Here is a 21,747-nt window from a genome sequence, read left to right as displayed (position 1 = left end):
AACCCTATTCTCCCCCAACCTACGGCCTGAGGTGCTAGGGGTCAATGAGGCCGTGCCGGGCCACGTGCTGCACCTTCGAGTCCGTATGGAGGGGCTCGTGGTTAATTTTGTTAACATCTATGCCCCGCAAATGAGCTCCAGGCGGCCACAATTTTATCAGCAGGTGTCCGACTTTCTCGGCACCCTGGATTCGCACGAGTGCCTGGTCCTGGGAGGGGACTTTAACACCACCCTCGAGGAACGGGACCGCTCAGGGGCCGAACCGAGTCCGGCCGCTGCGAATATTCTCCAAGGGATAGTTGACCATCATTCCCTAGTGGACGTCTGGCGTGACCATCACCCAGATGACACCTCCACGTTTACCTTTGTCCGGGTGGAGGCCCATCGGTCACACCACTCTCGGTTGGACCGTATTTACTTATCCCGTTTCCATCTTTCACAGGCCCACTCCTCCGCCATTCGGCCGGCCCCATTCTCCGATCATCATTTAGTCGCTGTAACGGTTTCCCTCCGTGCAGAGAGACCGGGGCCGGCCTATTGGCACTTTAATAACAGCCTGTTGGAGGACGAGAGCTTTGTGATGTCCTTCCGGGAGTTTTGGTTGGCCTGGCGAGAGCAGTGGCGTGCCTTTCCCTCGGTGCGGCGATGGTGGGATCTCGGGAAGGTGCGCGCCAAGCTCTTCTGCCGTGACTACACTCGGGGCACCAGCCGACAGCGAAATGCGGCGATAGAGCAGCTGGAACGGGAGGTCTTAGAGATGGAGAGGCGCCTGGCCGCCGATCCCGAGGACCCGTCCCTCTGCGGAGCGTGCCGGGAGAAGCGGGAGGAGCTCCGGGCCCTTGAGGACCACCGGGCCCGAGGTGCCTTCGTTCGATCCCGCATCCGCCTCCTTCGGGAGATGGACCGCGGCTCCCGCTTCTTCTATGCCCTGGAGAAAACGAGGGGGGCCAAGAAACACGTCACCTGCCTTCTTGCGGAAGACGGCACCCCCCTCACGGGTCCGGAGGAGATGTGCGGGAGGGCCCGTGACTTCTACACAAGCCTTTTCTCCCCGGACCCGACCGATCCTGACGCTTGCGAGGTGCTCTGGGAGGAACTCCCCACGGTCAGCGTGGGCGACCGAGACCGACTAGAGCTGCCTCTCACCCTGGCCGAGTTCTCGGAAGCCCTCCGTCGCATGCCCACCAATAAATCTCCGGGCATGGACGGGCTGACCGTGGAGTTTTACCGCGCGTTCTGGGACATTCTCGGCCCAGACCTAGTCACCGTCTGGGCTGAGTCCTTGCAGAGCGGGGTCCTCCCTCTGTCATGCAGGCGAGCGGTGCTCGCTTTGCTGCCAAAGAAGGGGGACCTCCGCGATCTACGAAACTGGCGTCCCGTCTCACTCCTTAGCACGGATTACAAAATCGTAGCGAAAGCAATCTCGCTGCGGCTGGGGTCCGTGATGGCGGACGTGGTCCACCCAGACCAGACCTATACTGTCCCGGGTCGCAGCATTTTCGACAACCTCTTTCTCGTCCGAGACCTTTTGGAACTCGGGCGGAGAGATGGTCTATCGTTCGCCCTCCTGTCTCTTGATCAGGAGAAGGCGTTTGATAGAGTAGACCATGGGTACCTCCTGAGCACTCTGCAGGCGTTTGGATTTGGACCTCAGTTTGTGAGTTTTCTCCGGGTGCTGTATGCCTCCGCGGAGTGTTTGGTTAGGCTCAACTGGACCCTGACTGAACCGGTCAGCTTCGGGCGAGGAGTGCGGCAAGGGTGCCCCCTCTCGGGCCAGTTGTATGCTCTGGCGATCGAGCCTTTCCTCTGTCTCCTCCGCAGGAGGATGACAGGGTTGGTGCTGCGGGAGCCGGAGCTGCGGCTGGTCCTGTCGGCGTACGCTGATGACGTACTTCTCGTGGTCCAGGACCCGGGCGACTTGGCGCGAGTGGAGGCATGCCAAGCCATCTATTCGGCAGCCTCCTCCGCCCGAGTCAACTGGGTCAAGAGCTCTGGCTTGGCGGTGGGGGACTGGCGGCAGGTGAGCTCCCTCCCACCTGCACTTCAGAGCATCCGGTGGAGTGCGGGTCCACTGCTCTATCTCGGCGTTTACCTTTCCGCCACGCATCCTTCCCCGCCGGAGAACTGGCAAAATTTAGAGGGCGGGGTGATAGAGCGGATCCGGAGATGGACGAGGCTTCTTCGATGTCTCTCCCTCCGAGGGAGAGCACTGGTGCTTAACCAACTAGTCCTGTCCACGCTCTGGTACCGGCTCAACACCCTGGCCCCGGCCCCGGGTTTCCTGACCCATCTCCGGAGATTGATTCTAGAGTTCTTTTGGTCAGGAATGCACTGGGCCCCTGTTGGAGTTCTTCATCTACCCCTGAAGGAAGGAGGGCAGGGCCTGAAGTGTCTGTACACTCAGGTCCGCGTCTTCCGCCTCCAGGCCCTGCAGAGGCTCTTTTATAGTGCAAGTAGTTCGGCGTGGAGCATACTGGCGCGCGCCTTCCTGCGCCGTTTCCAAGGGTTTCGATATGACCGGCAGCTCTTTTATCTTTCTCCGAGGGGTTTTCCGCGAGACCTCTCCGGGCTGCCGGTCTTCTACCAGGACCTCCTCCGGACCTGGAAATTGTTTCTAACAACCAGGTCCGTGGCGGCCACCGTGGGGGCAGATCTCCTCATGGAGCCCCTGCTACACAACCCCCAGCTCCGTGTGCAGGTGGCGGAGTCCCGCTCGGTGCGCCAGAGGTTGGTCCTGGCGGAAGTCACGAGGGTCGGAGACCTCCTGGACTACGACCGGAGAGACTGGCTGGATCCCCTGATGCTCGCTCGGCGCATGGGGCTCTCCAGCCTCCGTACCCCCCGGCGCGTACTTCAGGAGGTGAAGGCCGCCTTGACCCCCGCTGCTCGGGCTTATGTTAGCCGAGCCTTGTGCGAGGGCGCACCCCGCCCATCCCTTACCCCAGGCCCGCCGGACCTTTCCATCGGGCCCCCACCCCATAGATCCCAACACACCCCTCACCCTTTCACTGCAAGCCGGCTGCACGAACTGCAGCCGGTTAGCTTTCAAATTGCTTCACGGAAATATTTATATACACTTACGCTTCACACCCTTCACGCCCACACCCTGGTGTCCCGCCCCGATACAAAGTGGCGGGATCTCCTGCCACCTTTGGAGGGTGAGCAACCTCGGTGGGCCAGCCTGTATTCCACCCTGGTCCCAAGGCCCGTCGGGGACATTAGTTGGCGGCTCCTTCACGGAGCTGTGAGCACGGGCGTGTTTTTGACACGGTTTACCCCCATTCCGGACACTTGTCCTTTTTGTAATGTGAGGGAAACCCTGGTGCACGTGTATTTAGAGTGCGCCAGATTGCAGCCCCTTTTCCGGCTCCTCACAAATATTTTATTACGCTTCTGGCTTCATTTTTCCCCCCACCTTTTTATCTATACACTTCCCATTCGTGGCCCCACAAAGTCGCGGGATCTTCTGGTCAACCTCCTCCTAGCTTTGGCTAAAACAGCCATTTACAAAACCAGAGAGAGGAGGTTGGCCCATGAAACGTCCTGCGATTGTGGGGCCGTTTTCCGATCCTCAGTACACTCACGTATCCGAGCGGAGTTCCTCTGGGCGGCGTCCACCGACTCCCTTGAAGCCTTCGAGGAGCGGTGGGCGCTGTCTGGGGTTCTCTGCTCGGTGACCCCGTCCGGTTCCCTCCGTCTGACCCTTTGATTGAGGGGAAGAGCGAGAGATGCCAGCCCCAGCCATTGCCGCTGTGGACACCATCATTCCTGTCATCTAGGAGGGGTCCTATAATACATGGGTGTCTACCCCCCCCTCCCTAAACCGCCCACCCCGCAGCCGTGCCCATCTTACCGGGCACTCTCAGGAGGGGGAGGATCGGTGACACTGGGCGCGGCACTGGGTAACTCGAGGGGGTGGAAGACCACGAGTGTCGAGGAAGCCCCCCCGCTCTAGGCCACCAGGTAACTCAGGAGGGTGGAAGACCACGAGTGTCGAGGAAGCCCCCCCGCTCTGGGCCCAGGCTAGCCTGAACACTTCTCCCTCCTGAAAGCTGCTGTGTTATACCTTCTGATTGCGTTGTTTTGTTGCATAGTTGTTTTGTTTCCTTTGGTAATTCTGTAAGCGTTACCAATAAACTTTCTTTTTGTTTCAAAAAAAAAAAAAAAAAAAAACCTTCCCTGTTACTTCGAGGAGCGGTGGGCGCTGTCTGGGGTTCTCTGCTCGGTGACCCCGTCCGGTTCCCTCCGCCTGACCCTTTGATTGAGGGGAAGAGCGAGAGACGCCAGCCCCAGCCGTTGCCGCTGTGGATACCATCATTCCTGTCATCTAGGAGGGGTCTTATAATACATGGGTGTCTACCCCCCCCCTCCCTAACCTGCCCACCCCGCAGCCATGCCCATCTTACCGGGCACTCTCAGGAGGGGGAGGATCGGTGACACTGGGCGCGGCACTGGGTAACTGGAGGGGGTGGAAGACCACGAGTGTCGAGGAAGCCCCCCCGCTCTAGGCCACCAGGTAACTCAGGAGGGTGGAAGACCACGAGTGTCAAGGAAGCCCCCCCGCTCTGGGCCCAGGCTAGCCTGAACACTTCTCCCTCCTGAAAGCTGCTGTGTTATACCTTCTGATTGCGTTGTTTTGTTGCATAGTTGTTTTGTTTTCTTTGGTAATTCTGTAAGCGTTACCAATAAATTTTCTTTCTGTTTCAAATAAAAAAAAAAAAAATAAAAAAAAAAAAACAACCTTCCCTGTTACTTCGAGGAGTGGTGGGCGCTGTCTGGGGTTCTCTGCTCGGTGACCCCGTCCGGTTCCCTCCGCCTGACCCTTTGATTGAGGGGAAGAGCGAGAGACGCCAGCCCCAGCCGTTGCCGCTGTGGATACCATCATCCCTGTCATCTAGGAGGGGTCCTATAATACATGGGTGTCTACCCCCCCCTCCCTAAACCGCCCACCCCGCAGCCGTGCCTATCTTACCGGGCACTCTCAGGAGAGGGAGGATCGGTGACACTGGGCGCGGCACTGGGTAACTCGAGGGGGTGGAAGACCACGAGTGTCGAGGAAGCCCCCCCGCTCTAGGCCACCAGGTAACTCAGGAGGGTGGAAGACCACGAGTGTCGAGGAAGCCCCCCCGCTCTGGGCCCAGGCTAGCCTGAACACTTCTCCCTCCTGAAAGCTGCTGTGTTATACCTTCTGATTGCGTTGTTTTGTTGCATAGTTGTTTTGTTTTCTTTGGTAATTCTGTAAGCGTTACCAATAAACTTTCCTTCTGTTTTCAAAAAAAAAAAAAAAAAACCTTCCCTGTTACCTTACCCAGGGAAAAGGGACCTACTTAACCTGGGGCTAATATATCTGCCTTCTATTACTCTTCTGTAGCCATCCAACCTGACCCTGTCACAGTATATTGATCTTTTAACCATACTTTCTTTTGTTTTTTAATAAAGTTTAGTTAATAAGAATGGGCTGTAGCATGTATTCGGGTAAGATCTGGAATATTCAATAACCTGGGAGGTAATGTATCCAATACTTTGGGATTAGTAGAACCTTTTCTTTTATATGATGAAATTAGATTTACAGAAATTTTCATCATATTTGACTTGGGTACCTGGATGGAGGCCTGAGGCTGGATCACTTTAAGGAAACTGTGTTGTTTGGACTTCTGAGTAACCAGTAAGGTAATAAAGAAGCTGTTTTATGCTGTCTTGGTAAACTTAAGTCTGGGAATATCCACCAGCTTTATGGGGATTGTCTGCCTCACTATTTGCAGTTCACCCTAATCAAATGAGCATAGCTAGCCCCCACTAGGACCCCGGTCACAGTAGGATAGAGGGCCAGTAAGTTTGGCCACACCTAGTATAGGACTTCAGAAGGGAAACATGAAAAATGGCATGTATTTTGAGGAACTGGGAAGCTGTAGTTTAAAGGTAACTGCATTGTTCTGCTGGCATATCTGGAAAGGTTCCAGGAACCAATGATCCTTTTTTCACAAAAAGGGGACTGGTGCTCCTGCTGGGGAGGTGGATCACCTAATGAAGCCCTTTGCAAAAATTTACTGGATATGCACCTGTAGTGCCTCCAGCTCTGGTTCAGACATGGTGTATATCCATCTGCAGAGCACCGTTGTCCCAGATTGCAGATCTACTGGATAGTCATAGTCACTGTGTGGGGGGAGAGAATCCACATTTTGCCTTGCAAACACATCCAAGTAGTCGTGGTACTTGTCAGGAAGGCCAGGGTTCTTGTTTAGAGACATCCCCTTCTGCTTATCACTGCCATCCAGGGTCTTGCTTCTGGGGGCTTTCTCCAATCCTGGGGCTCAAGGTGTGGGACAACTGGGTGTTAGTTGGTTTGTTGGAGGCAAACTTTCTGGCAATATTCGAAGGGGAAGGCAATGCTTCTCTGCCACCAGGACATACAAGAGTCATGTCACTCCAACCAAGAAATGACAAGAATGATCAGGAAGAATGGAGAGCAGATCATATCAAAGTGTATTATTTCCTGGTGCACTTCCACTACAGCCTCTAAGGGGACAGTCTCTTGAGTTATCAGTCCAATAATAGGGGTGATCCATCAATCTTCTCCACCAGGTCCAGTGTAGGTTTTGGCCAGAGAGGGATCTGGAGGGTTTAGGTTTCCTTAGCATCTATAAAGTTGGCAGTGGCCCCGGAGTCTATCATTGCTAGTTGTGGGGCAATCTGCAATCTGCAAAACCCCAGGACTTGCACCTACAGCAATTGGAAATGCGGGGACACCCTGTGGTTTCTGAGTTGGGTTCTGTCTGAGGTACTTGGATAGTGGTTATGGAACATAAAGCTCTGGTGATGCCCAGACTGTACCCTCCTACTGGGCCTGGGTTGGTTTGGTTCCTGAGCTTTCTTGAACTGGATAGGTGCCCACTCCCCCCCTCTTTTTTTTTTTGGTACCTCTGCAGGGAGGCTTTTTAACTCTTTAAGGGTAAAGCAAGCAGAGAATAGCTACCAAGAGGGATTTTACAGCTAACTGGCTGGCTGGGTGTCCATAAAAGGGAGGTACTTCATTTATCACACACACCCCAAGTCACAGACTGTGCTGGCCAGCCTGGTTCAGGTTGGGTCCACACCAGCTGGAATTTCTTCCTGGAGGTTTAGGAAACAGAGTTAATAAGATACATGCACCTCTAATTTTACTAATAATTACATGAAGAACTAAACAGTACTTTTTACATTTCAAGGACTACAGTGACTTAGAATGCAGGGACATTTTTACCCGGCTGATTCTGCGAAACCTTCCCAGGAGAGTGCATCAGCCATTTTGTTAGAGGCTTCTGAAATATGTTATATTTCAAAATCAAAGTCTTGAAGAGCTAAACTCCACCAAAGAAGTTTTTTCTAAGTCTCTTTGACTGTGTGAAGCCACTTCAGTGCAGCATATTGAGTCTGCAGGTGGAACCGCCGTCCCCAAATCTATGGGTGTAGCTTCTCCAGAGCATACACAATGGCGTAACATTGTTTTTCTGAGGCTGACCAGTGACTTTCCCTCTCAGAAAGTTTTTTGCTCAGAAACACCACAGGATGGAATTGTTGATCTGGTCCTTCCTGCATTAAAACCACTCCCACACCACACTTGGATGCATCTGTGATTACAACAAATGGTTGGTTGAAGTCCGGGTCCCTCAGTACAGAGTCAGATGTAAGGGCTGCCTTAAGCTGATTAAAGGCTTTCAGACACTTTTCAGTCCACTGAACTGCATTTGGCTGTTTTTTCTTGGTTAGGTCGGTCAGTGGGGTGGCAATTTGGTTGTAGTGTGGTACAAATCATTGGTAATACCTGGCCAAGCCCAAGAAGGATTGGACTTGCTTCTTTGACTTAGGGACAGGCCAATTTTGTATAGCATTAATCTTAGCCTGTAGGGGGTTGATAGTATCTTCACCCACCTGGTGTCCAAGATATGTTACCCTGTTTAGGCCTATTTGGCACTTTTTGGCCTTAACGGTTAATCCTGCCTCCCTTATGCGCTGGAAGACAGCTTGGAGGTGCTGGCTCCCCTGACTCTGGTGGGGTTGCAAGCATGGACTCTGGTGCTGACTGCTCCACCAGTTTTGATTCTTGGGTTGGTTCTGGCTGGGTCACAGGAACTGGATCTACAACTGCTGCCATAGACTTTGGTTTGGGGTTGGGTTCCACCACCTCTGGCAGGGTCCCTATAGGAGGCTCAGGAATGGAGTTAGGTGTGGAGGCCTGTTTAGCTTGGCTGCGGGTGACCATCGCCACCCTTTTTGTTAGCCTCACATGTTTGGCTAAGTTTTCTCTCAGCAGCATGGGAATGGAATAATCATCATAGACTGCAAAAGTCCATATTCCTGACCAGCCCTTGTACTGGACAGGCAACCTGACTGTAGGCAAGTTAAAAGAATTGGCCTTAAAGGGTTGCACCATCACTTGGGCCTCTGGGTTGATGAATTTGGGGACCACTAGGGATTGGTGGATAGCTGACACTTGTGCTCCAGTGTCTCTCCACACAGTAATCTTCCTCCTGCCCACACTCACAGTTTCCCTTTGCTCTGGGGGTATTTGCAAGGCATCTGGGCCAAAAGACTCTTGGTGGGACTCCGGGGTGATGAGTTGTAGTTGGCTGGTGCTCTTGGGGTACTTGGCCTTTACATGCACCAGCTCATTACATTTAAAGCATTGCCCAGCTGACTGTGGGCTGGGGTGAGGTGGGTGGTTGGAGAGTGGGGTGGTGGGACAAGAGGGCATCTGGGGGTCTCCCTGGCTGTGTGAAGGGCTCCTCCTTGTGAGGTGGGGCCTTGGGCTCACTCCGATGGTGGGGTGTCATCTTGGGTTGTCCCTTCTGGTATCCACTACAACAGCTACTAGCTTTCTTCTTCTCTGCCACCTCCACCCATTTGGTTCATCAGATATATATATAGATATATATCTTCATCAGATGAAGTGAGCTGTAGCTCACGAAAGTTCATGCTCAAATAAATTGGTTAGTCTCTAAGGTGCCACAAGTACTCCTTTTCTTTCTTCACACTAGCTCAGGTTCATGAAGCCACTGTGAAGGGCTGAATACACTGACAGCCCTAAGCTTGCAACTTTCTATGCATGCAAAGGTGACTTTACCATACATAGAGGGTATGTCATGTAGGGAATTTGTGTTATTATACCTAATAAACTGTGCACAAGAGTCTTAGAAGAGCTCCATGTATGTCACTGAGGGGAAGTAAAAATGAAGGCACTTGCCAGGAATTTTATATGGTGGCTAGGCATTAACCAGCAAATAGAGCAGCTTGCTGTGGAATGTTCGGAATGTCAACAGGTGCAGTGCATGCCTAAACCAGAGTCATTTCACCCCAGGAATGGCCATCAGCTCCCTGGCAAGGTGTGCATATTGGTTTTGCAGGACCATTTTTGGAATGATGTATCTAAGAGTGGTAGATATCCATTCCAAATGGGCAGAAGGTTTTTGCATGAAAACCACCACAGCTGCACAGACAATAGAAAAACTATGATTTTTTTTTGCAAGAACTGGACTACCAGAGCAAGTTGTGAGTGGCAATGGCTCTCAGTTTAGTCCAGAAGAGTTTCAGTTGTTCATGAAGGAAAATGGTATTAGATGTTTTTACCTTGGCACTATATCATCCAACCACAAATGGCTAGGCTGAAAGGTTTGTACAAACTTTCAAGTGATGCATGACAGATGAGATGGGGTCATTACAGCAGAAGCTGTCACTCTCCTTACTAGCATATCAAAATGCAGTACATGCCACGATGAACCAAACACCTGCAGGGCTGCTTATGGGCAGAAATCTCAGGTCATGTTTGGATTTATTAAAGCCCATAGAATCATAGAATCATAGAATATCAGGGTTGGAAGGGACCTCAGGAGGTCATCTAGTCCAACCCCCTGCCCATCTATATCTACAAGTCAGAAATAATCAAATAAGTCAAATTATGGCAAGAGAGAACAGTCATCTCGTCAGCTACAAGTGTGTCAAACAGTGCTGGCATGTAATTATCAGGACATGGCTTCTGGCGATTGTTAGTGCACTTTGTCCTATATAGTACTAGTGGCACCCAATATGTTTTTGCGCCTCCACATTGATTAATTGTGAGATTTGGGAGTGACCATGGCTGATAATAGAGGCAAAAATTGGGGAGCCATCAGTTGTTCCGACATTGGTTCCCCAGCTTGATGCAACAGCCAGTAACATTGTACCAGAAAGCAGCAGTTCTGAACAGCCAGAATCATCTGAGGGAACATCTGAGTCAGCCATTGCTGCAGACACACTCCTTCCTCGAGGAGTGTTCAAAATGTTGGCAGACATTATCCAGAAAGAAAATGCAGCCACCTGAAAGACTTGACATGTAACTGGACCTTGTGTTGTTCCCCCACACATGCTTCTGAGGATGTGCCCATTTCATTTCAGAGCGACGATAGATGTGATGTATGTGAATGTATTGAGCAGGGTGTTGAATCTGTTTATGTGAATTTCTTAAGCAGTTGCTTATGTTGATTCTGCTGTTATACAGTGGTTACTATGTTTTTCTTCTCTCTCTTGGCAATATGGAGTCAGTCAGACATCATGGCTCCAACTTTGTGCATGTGTCTGTATTTCTAATCAGGGATTTGTGCTATGTCCACAAAACACAATAGCCTTGTTCATCTTTTACATCCTCACTGAGTCCTGCTGCCCCGGGACTGATACAGCTGTGCTGCCTCATTCCAGTCAACATCAGCCACATGCTGTCAGAAGTGGGCGGCATAGGAGGTGGCTGGCTCTTGACCTCTGACAAAACTTCCGGAGGGCAGCCTCTGCTGAGCGGACGTGATGTGGGTCATCAAAGATGGTTGCGAAGACTTGCAGGAAGGTGCCCCACTTGGAGAGCACTGGGTTGCTCTGGTCTGACAGTGGGGAGACCCAGTCAAGCACTTTGCTAGTGACAAGGCTAGTTACTAGCCCCACCTTTGTCTGTTGGGTACATTTGGGTGTGGAGCAGGAAGAGCAGCCGGCATTGGTTCTGCAACCATGAAATTTCCAACAGCTCCTGTCAAACCATTCAGGCAGCGGTACCATGGGCGCTGGTTCTGCACTTGGAACTAATGAAAGACTTCTTGTTTTGGGACTTACTGGGACTTCTGAGTTCAGTTTTGGACAAACTCTGTTGCCAGCCTAGTGAAAGTGAATTAAAGGACTTTGCGCTGAGCAGGTGACTGGAAGCTGAGTTACTTTTTTAGAGGGCCCTTGGCGAAGGGGAAATAGAGGCACTGTGGCCATTTCAATGCATCATCCATTTGCAGTAGCCTGTAGAGAGGACACCTGCTATACTGTCCAGTCTCCCTGCTTTCACTCAGCCTGTAGCACTCCCCACAACCTGTGCTTCTGCCAGGGGGAAAGGTGTGGAGGTTGTAGAAAGAGAAGGCAACCCTCTCATGTTATAGTGAGCTGAGCTGTCAGGCACAAGCGGACATTTTAACACCACTTGCTTCTACCCAGGCATTGATACTGTGGTGGTGCAGCTTCCAAACTCTTCTGAAAGAGCCAGAATGAAATAATGGTTTAGCACAGCAAAGAGCATGGGACCTGGAAGGTGTCAAAATAAGAGCATGAATGTTTCACAAGTGAACTTTTCATCTAGTTATTGTCTCCCAGGCCATCTCTTCTTTCTCCCAAGCCATCTCTTCAGGAAACATTGGGCCTGTGCCACCATTTCATCGTTCAAGGTTTACACCTGAGTAACTCCACTAAAATCATTTAGTGTTTCATTGTAAAAACATAACTGGAGGGCAAGGAACATTGCAGATAGAAACATATGACATTTCCACAAGGGCATGTGTCAGGGTGGATTCAGAGGTGAAGAGATTCAGGCACTAATTTTCATGCGTGCACATTTGGGTTCAAATCTGACTTTGATCACAAAGATGCCTTAAGAAAAGGAGTACTTGTGGCACCTTAGAGACTAACCAATTTATTTGAGCATGAGCTTTCGTGAGCTACAGCTCACTCTCCACCAGGCCCCACTTGACATTAGTCCATATGAACAAAAAGAAGTTACTGGTATAATACAGTATTTGTCAGTCTCTGTTTAACGCTGAGCTGCTCCAGGTTTGAACGGAAGATGGGAGTGTGGATTAGGATGGAGGTGCACTGACAGAACAGGGTGCAGCACTGGAGTGGCAGAGCGTGCTGCATGGGGACTGGCAGAGCTGCGTGTGAAGCCAAAGCACTGGTGTAGCAGACTTCCAAAGCCAGACATGCTGCACACTGTGCTGTGAGGGCTCTGGTTTGTGGATGAGCTTCTCTAACACTCCTGTGGTACAAACATGAGAGAGGCCAGAGAGAACTGCTTCCACCTAAGGGCCCTTTCCATTTTATTCCAGCAAACACAAGTTCATTTTCAGAGCATGGGGTCGTGTTCCCTTGCTCCCCCTCCCCAACAAAGAGACACAAATCCTGCAGCACATCCTGGCCCTCCCTGGGCTCTAAGCCATCCCCGCTTGCCAGAGGCAGGTGATCTGCACTTATTTTTCCCTTGAGCTCATTCTCGCAGTTTTAGCTAGGCATCACTTTCCTTAATTAATGAACTCCTAAGAGGCTCGGTCTTGCTCACAGGAGATGCCAATCTTTGTTATTGGGGGTACTGACTGAATAGCTGATGAGCCAGGATCCTATGGCTGCAACCTACAGCAGAGGGAAAGTGAGCCCCAACCTGCTGTAGAAAGTGCACACCCAGCTGGGAACAGCTATGAGAGAGTCATACTCAGTCTTGCCTCCTTACCGTTCCTGCACTCAACTCTCATGCTGCCTTGAAGTCATTCCCATTGGGCCCATGCTCAGCAGCCCAACTTCCTCCCGCTGGAGAAAAGGAGCTTTTGTTGTCTCTTCTTAGCTATTGACAGATTAAGAATGTGGCTGCACCCAAGAAACAGCATAGATAGAAAGGCACTGGCTTGGGCCTAGGCCCAGATCCCTACTATCTCAGCTCATGTAGACTCTCCATTAGCTCCTAGCAGTACAAGGCATATGACACACTGAGCTGTTCTGATTCTATTCAGTAGTGGCCAGTGGTTCACATGCCAATTCATTACAATGTATGGATAATGTGTACACACTGAAATTCTCTCACAGGTGTCTCTCTAGAAACGAGGTATCCCTAACTCTGAAGGTGCCTCTAGAATGTTTGACTGGAGACAGGATAAAGGGGAAAAAGGTTGGGAAACTTCTTCAAACTACAAGTATTTCTATATGAGCTGAGCAAATAATTTGCAACAAATAATGTATCAAATTAATTAAGGGGTTTTTTTTTTAGCAGATCATAAGTACATGAGAGTTATTAGTTACATGAAATGAATTTAACAAATTTTTTGACTTTTTTTTGTTTTCACAATTACCCTAACTCCATGTGTTGACTGCAAACAATTTTCTATTTCTACATGCTATTTGAGGTTTGCTATGTGATGTTATTGATTAGTTGTCATTGATCAGTATGAATAGATTCTTAGATTCCAAAGCCAGAAGGAACCATTGTGGTCATGTAGTCTGACCTTCTGTATAACACAAGCTGAGAACTTCCCCCCAATAAATGCTTTTTGAACTAGAATATATCTTTTAAAAAACCCAATCTTGATTTAAAAATTGCCAGTGATAGAGAATCCACCACAATCTTTGGTAAATTATTCCAGTGGTTAATTCTTCTCATTGTTAAAAATGTATGCCTTCTTTTGAATTTGAATTTCTCCAGCTTCAACTTCCAGCTATTTAATCTTGTTATACCTTTGTTTGCTAGCTTGAAGAGACCATCATCAAATATTTCTATCCCAAGTAGACACTTATAAACTGTGATAAGTGTATAAACAATAAAGTTATGTGCAGCAAAACACTTTAACACATGCTTAACTTAAAGTACGTTAGCAGTTTTTCATTGACTCCAGTGATGGTTTGCTGGGTTGGGGTTTATGTGCGCATGTGTCACGGACTTCCAGGTTATGCCCACTCTTGTGCCCCGTATGGTCCCTGAGGGGAACCTCCTTCAGTGTGACAGCCCTTCTCGGGGGTCCATTCTCTCTCAGGGGTTAAGCCCCTCCACCTCCTGGAGCTGCACCTCTCTGAGCCTTAGCATGCCAGTCTCTTGCCGTGGGCCCCCTCAGGGAGTCCACTCGCTCTGGATCCCTGGGGCCTCCACTCCCAGAGGGAATAATGCAACCTGTTCTCTAGACCGGAGGGACTGTGAGCCAGTGTAAAACAGGAGAGTTTATTGAGCATCTGAACACAGCATAGGAAACCTTGTTTCCCAGCTAGGCATCTGACATCACCTCCCCAAGCCCTGCCTCTGTCCATTGTTTTCTTTCCAGGTAAACAGGGTTGCCTCCTCTCCTCTCAGCCGTCCTCTGTCCCCCTCTGGCTGGTACCGGCTGGTCAGGTCACTGGGGTCCTCTCTTCACAGCCCATTGTCCTCCCATAAGACAGAATTGGCTGTGATTCCCGAGCTGGGCCTCCAAGTCACCAGGTCACCAGTCGCTCGGGTATCCATTCTCCAGGCCATTGGCTGGGGTCCCAAGTTCCATCGCTGGTCCTCTGTAACAACAAACTCCCTCTCCCATCACCTTGTTAAACCAGTAACACCCAGGGAACCTGCGTCCCACCCCCACTGCATGAAAACCATTGAAAAAAAACAAGAAAAAAACAAGAAACCCCCCCCCCCCACTTTGTCACATCACGTACAATAGGATGCATAAACCTAATTTTCTATGTGGTGGGAGAGAGTTAAATTCTTCCTTTCCAAAGGAAATATACCTAGCTACCCTTAGAGCACTGATTGCCCAGGAACTCACCTATGACTAGCTGAAGAGATTTTAAGGTATAGGGGCCTAAATGAGGAGTGTGCTTTGAGGACTCTGGCAGACTGGACCAGCAACCTAGCCAGGCCCAGATTTGCCAGCTCTATGGACTTTCATCATAATCCACAAAATTTTTGACCCTGCCTATGGGGAAAATCCAGTAAGAATTGACAACAGTACTGACAGGTCATGACCTAGATCTCCCAGCCACAGGGCTGTAGGCCAAGCACTGACAGCCATAGCTGAGGCAGGACAGGTTGGGTATTTTTGTATAACGTCACAGCTTCTTATAGGGGGAAGGCCAAGTGTGAGCAGTCTGTCCTCACTTGGGGCAACTTTCCCGAGTATCATAAAATCATAATAATTAGAGATGGGGGAGAGTTTATTAGGTCTCATCCAGAAGCCACTGCTTCTTATAGGGCAAATTCTCCAGTCTAGTGTTAAGATTACCAAACAATAGAGCTGCAGCCAGGTCTCTTGGGACGTGACTGCACGTCCTAATACACCTCACTGTCAGGAGATTATTCATGGTATTCATGATGCATTTTCCTTCTCTTAAGTTCTCTTCGTGGCTTCCTCACAGTTCTGGAATTGTGCCACAGGCCAGGGTCAGGCGGCCATTCCCTGTCCAGGTGGGCTAAGTATTCCTGGGTAACTCACAGTCTTTTGTTAGGCTGCAGACTGCAGTCAGGCAGCCACTCCCTACTGGGGTGGGCTGGTTATTCTTGAGTACCTCCCAGTCTGTCACTAGTTTGCAGGACGATTGTTGGCAACAATAGGCTGGGTGTTCTGGAATTAGCTGGACCGATATATTATTATTTTGCAGTTTTAAAAATATAAATGCACAGATTATATAAAATGAAATAAAAAATAAAATGTATTTGAAATCAAGAAGAGACATAATCTGATCCTGACGGTCAACCAAGCTATTGCTGGATTCTCTTGATGACAGTCCTGTGGGTAAATCCATGCCAGACAGGAAAGTGGTGACCCCCACATTACCCAGCACAGAAGCCTCACTTTAAAATCAAACGTGCTTTGTGTGCAGAAGCCCACATTAATCGGCAGCAGATCTGATGTGATGCCAGCTGAGACACTGAGTTCAGCGGGAAATATCTCTGCCACTGTATGTAATGGATAATACTGCAGTTATCTGGCTACAGGTGCCTGAATTTAATTAGGTATTTCTGCATGATGATCATTTTAATTAAGTGCAGCCAGTTCCCTTTGCTGGATGCGTGAGTCCCTGCGTATCTGAAATTTCCAGGCAAGCTTTCATTTCAGCCTCACTGCTCATTTGTTTCTCAACTCCTCAGTTAATTTCCTCTTCTTTGTAAATAGTTAATTTAAATGAAAAGTGATTTTCTGCAGGTATGACACAAAATTCTCTTCCTGAAGCACATGCCAGGGCTCCTGAGATAGGAATTAGGGTAAGAAATAACACAGGTCTGGGACCAGGTTTATCTGTGTGTGCATGCAGTGCACAGCACTATGGGACGCTGACCCCTTGAAGACCCCTCTATGCTACAATTAAATAATAATATTAACAAGGGAGGCTGGGAAAATGACTTTCCATGTAAGATAACATACCTCAATGAGACTGCTAGAATTCTAAACCTGGCTGTATTTTTACAGGACATTAAGAAGTGGCAGACTGCCCGCACCCACTCAATCCAGATTGAGGGTACAGATTATGAGCTAGTTTTAAGGGAAATTGTTAATTATATAGGTTTCAGAGTAACAGCCCTGTTAGTCTGTCTTTGCAAAAAGAAAAGGAGTACTTGTGGCACCTTAGAGACTAACCAATTTATTTGAGCATTATATAAGCATTGGGGCATTAAGGATCCACAGTGTTGAGTATGGTTTCAGAGTAACAGCCGTGTTAGTCTGTATTCGCAAAAAGAAAAGGAGTACTTGTGGCACCTTAGAGACTAACCAATTTATTTGAGCATGAGCTTTCGTGAGCTACAGCTCACTTCATCAGATGCATGCCGTGGAAACTGCAGCAGACTTTATATATACACAGAGAATATGAAAAAATACCTCCTCCCACCCCATTGTCCAGCTGGTAATAGCTTATCTAAAGTGATCATCAGGTGGGCCATTTCCAGCACAAATCCAGGTTTTCTCACCCTCCACCCCCCCACACAAATTCACTCTCCTGCTGGTGATAGCCCATCCAAAGTGACAACTCTTTACACAATGTGCATGATAATAAAGTTGGGCCATTTCCTGCACAAATCCAGGTTCTCTCACCCCCCTCCCAAAAACCACACACAAACTCACTATCCTGCTGGTAATAGCTCATCCAAAGTGACCATTCTCCCTACAATGTGCATAATTAAGGTGGGCCATTTCCAGCACAAATCCAGGTTCTCTCACATCCCCCCCACCCCCATACACACACGAACTCACTCTCCTGCTGGTAATAGCTCATCCAAACTGACCACTCTTGAGTATGTAAGATTTCTGAGAGTCATTAGATAGAACTGTTGCAGATGGTCTTCCTAGCTTTGCTCATTTTAACATATAGGAATTATTAGAACTTGAAGAAATGCCTGTGGTCAGATGTGATACATTTCTTTTAGTAGCTGAACTTTTTTCTTGCCTGAATATCTTTGTTCAAGAATCTTTCAGCCCACAGGTTAAACCCACACATGCTTCAAAGTGTTTTAAGTGTGGACACAGCCTAAGGATGGCATTGGCTAGCACTCTGGAGCTTGCTGGAGTTCAGCTCATGAAAACAAATTTGTAAAGTATGACTCTTCCCAATTGAAATTGAAGCAAACTTAAGGCTCCTTTTCAGGGGTCTCCTGATATTCAAAGATGAGGCAAAAAAATTGCCCTTATACTTTAAACACAATCTGAGAGAAAAGTAGAGTTTTTCATAGCACTTGGAGAGGGAGAGGTCAGTTAAAGCAGAGTAAAGAGCTGAGGGCACTATGGAGGCACTGGCTCTAGCTTAGTGTTTATGAGATGAGTTTTGCCCTGAAAGCATGGAGTCAAGATTTCTATTTTGATGAAAAATAAATTGTGTCCTCCTCAAACTTACAGCACTTAGTCTTTCAGTATGGATTGAATTTCCAGAGACTTTACAAGTAAATCTGTTCATTAGTTTATGACTTAAAATTAGTTGTAAAGCGGAACTTTTAAGAGAGTTAGCACTCAATGTCAGAACATTCTTTGCCCTGAATGCCCTCAGTGACAGAATGACATAGGCTCTCTGAACTTTCCCTGTAGTTAAACCCATTGAACTCTTGTGCATAAACTCCATTTGAAGAAATTATGTTGCAATTAAGCTAAATTATTAACAGTTGTTGAACCTAAATTATGATTCTAGACTAATAGAGAGAGCCAGGTCAATTGCTCAGGTCACTCTTAAGTGACACAGTAGCAGGGACCTACGTGATCTGGCTTTGGGCCCATCTGCTGCCTCAGTTTCCCTCTCTCAGATGAGGAACTACTGGCTTCCAGCACTTCTTAACTCACTGTGTTGACTTAGCCTTCCATTTAAGTCATGAAAGTCCGTGCCCTCCAGAGTTATCAAAGTCATAGGAAAGACATCAAAAATCAATATATCACCCGACTCTGGCTGGGCACAGCCCTTCTTTCAAGGGTCTTTCCTGTTCACCAGCAATCCTTACTTCCAGCCCTTCTAGGCCTCAGACACCCCCCTCCTCCCTACTCCTTGTTGGTGGCAGGAAGGGGGCTGCACGCCTCACAGAGTGACACCATAGGGGGAATCCACACCCACCTGCCACTATGTGTTCCAGCAATGGAGCCCTTAACAAGTGGGCTGTCTGCCCCCATAATCTATCCAGTCCTGTCTCTCACCTTCCTAGAGCCTCCTCACTAGTCCTTCCCTGGCTAGTTCCCCATTCTTTTCTGGAGCATTGCGCCCCACATCTGCTCTCCCTGAAGTCTCTCCCCTATATGACCACAGCCAGGTCTGGTTTACAGTCTCATTCTCCCCATCACATGACTCCTGTACATGTACTCATTCCTACCACCTGGCGAAATGGGCTAAGCCTGGCACAGTGCAGCTGAACTCCATCCTCATTAAAGGAGCCATCTTGTGACAGGACCCATTGTGATATCAGAAGTAACTCAGCCAATCATCACCAGTCCTTGACAGCCACTTTGCATGCTGCAGTTCTGTTGGCTGACACGAGTCAGTGGGGCAAAGGGGACTGTACTCAGTGTCAAGTTCTCCTGTGGAGGGGACATAGCCTTGCAGTGGTCATGGGAAAGGTGCCAATTGACAGTGCTGTTAAAAGTCCCGTGGCTGCATCCTAGCAAATCAAAGGCCAGATTCAGCACTATGACTTGACTGCTTTGCACTGCTCCAGAGGGGCAGCACAATTGTTAGTCTGGCCTCACTAACTGGGCTGCTACTGCCTCTTTGTGCTTGCTCCAGAGTTCTGCAAAGCAGCACACACTGGTGGATTGGGAGGTGCCCTGTGATGATGTAGGACAACTGAGCAAACACTTGAGAGTTGTTAAGGGCTATTGGAGAGGTCTGGAGGTGGAAGGGCTGGGCTCATTGTGCTCCAGCGAACCCCATTGATGTAACCATCACCTGGAGGCCATTTCTAGCTGACACAAGCTATGAGGCAGTGCCTGGCAGCCTGAAGGTCAGGGGGCACAAAGATGGCCTTGTATTGACTGCTCCTCAGATGGTCTGGGAGAACCTAGCCCTTGAGATTGCCTGATTAAAAGCGGTGATGACCAAGCTCTTGCTAGGGTATGGTGGTGTTGGTGATGATGTATTGTAATGCATTTGCACAAGCAGACAAAGCTAAGGGTTCAGCCTAGACTCTGTCACTTCCTGATTTGTCAGATTTGTCAGGGTTTAACAGTGCAGCATGAATGTTCTGTTGGGGTGGTTTGAAATAAGCAGATAATTTGGGTCAACCCTAAACCAATTGGCCCTGTGGACTCTCCGGATCTGCCTTTTTTCCTCTATTTTGCATGTGATTTCAAATTATGGCACATTACTCTCCCCTTCTAAAGGGTTGTCTCATTACTACGGGCTCTTCCTGCAAAAATCTGTGCCTGTATTCTTCTGTGTGTGAGATACAGTAACTCCAGGAATACAAATCCATTGGCTTCTCAAGGAATAAATAAACAGGCACTGGCTGAGGGTGTTTCCCCAAGAAATCAAATAAACCAACAATATACGGAGATACTACATGCTTAAAAGGAAATCTTTGGAGCTGGTTAATTTGTGAATCCAGCCCTACTTAACTTTATTTAATTACTCACATAAAGCCAGCGGTTTCAAACAAATGCACAGTGAACAGATTCCAATCTAATTAGCCTGTGTTCACATTAATTAGATTCATTGTGTGTTTGATGCTCTTCCTTCAAGCTTCATCTCAGAGCATGTGCTCACAGTTAACCCAAATTTAGTGAGCAGTTAAGAGAACTACCCAAGAAGCTCCTGTCTTCTTATGCATGTGAAGGAAAATCAATCTGATCTGACAACCTAGAGCCAATCAGAGGAATGGGATAAGGATCTCAGAACACTGAAAATATTGTAGCTTTCATGGTGGTGAGATTTTGGCTCCCGCAGCGAAGCCTGAAATGGCAGATAAAAAATGTCAGGCAAAATCAGAAAAGCCTGCGTGGCCCAGTGGAAATAACAAGTCTGCAAGGAGGGAAGCAAATGCTTCTGTGAATCACATTACTGGAAGAGACAGGGAGTTGATAATGGATAGCAAATTAGATGCAAGGTTTTCAATATGATGCCACAGCAAAAAAGGCCATTCACATTCATTGGGCTACATTCACAGAGAGATCTCATCCCACTGCAGAGAGATAATAGTCCCTGTATGGATCTGGTGCAGCTAACTAGGATCTCCCATATCTGTTCAGTCGGGGCAGTTTTTTTGAAACAGAAAGGTCTTGACAAATTAATGAGCAATCCCCAGTGGCAAATTGCCTAGCCATTTACAACAGGTGATTTCACATCATCACTATGGTAAAAGTAAGTTGAGAGGAGAGATTTGAAGGAGGACAGGGTAGCAGCTTTATGGCTGAGTGCTAGGAGGAAAGCATGAAGATGCCAGGGACAGAACTGAACAAGCATGTGGAGGAAACTAGCATTGCTGGTGGAGGGTGATGACTCAAGAAGAGCAGATAAGCAGAGAGTGGCAGAGTTCAAAGGACCTGAAAGGTGAGTGGAATGTGATGCAATCAAGGACGGGGAGCCAATAGTGGGATTCAAAGAGGTGTGAGGTGGGTGAAATGACAAAAGCAATGCCCAAGTTAGTGTGTCTTGGATGAATTGGAGAGTGTTGATGCAGAGAGAAGGAGGTTTCCAACTTGATTACACTACTGTGCTACTCACACCCACTTACCCCTGGTGTGTGAGGGAATGGCCACTGAATTTGGGCAGAACTTTTCATGGCAGGTGAACCCACTCATTCCAGGCTAAAATTGACTCCTTGTGCATGTGTGTGATTGACTACAGTCCAAGAAACCAGAGACTGCTTCATACACCTTCAGCTCCATCCTGTTGACAGCATTATAGCCACAAGAGAAATGGCTCTATGTTCTGCTGGTTCAGATGTCTCAATTAATTTGACAGAAGAAAAATGGTTCACAAACTGAATGTTGCTCCTGTGGTGCGCTTGCTTCCCCTCGGTGTGAAAGGAAAGCCTGCTGCACGGCTTTGAGACAGCAACACAGAGACAAGCAGGCAGATGCAACCTGGAATATTGAAACTGGGAAACTTGGGAGAGAGTGATCCAATTAATTATATACCAAGCTAAGAGTCATTTAAGAGACTCTAATAGCAGGACTGTCTTGGGAAGTTGAGACATGCTCAATGTTCCTACCCAAAGCATATGTTAGGGTTCCTTCCTGACTCTGAACTCTGGGGTACAGATGTGGGGACCCACATGAAAGACCCCCAAAGCTTATATTT

This window comes from Lepidochelys kempii, chromosome 8 (assembly GCF_965140265.1).
Source record: "Lepidochelys kempii isolate rLepKem1 chromosome 8, rLepKem1.hap2, whole genome shotgun sequence".
Classification (NCBI taxonomy): domain Eukaryota; kingdom Metazoa; phylum Chordata; order Testudines; family Cheloniidae; genus Lepidochelys; species Lepidochelys kempii.
The sequence above is the reverse complement of the archived record's forward strand: the minus strand, read 5'-3'. Positions refer to the sequence as shown.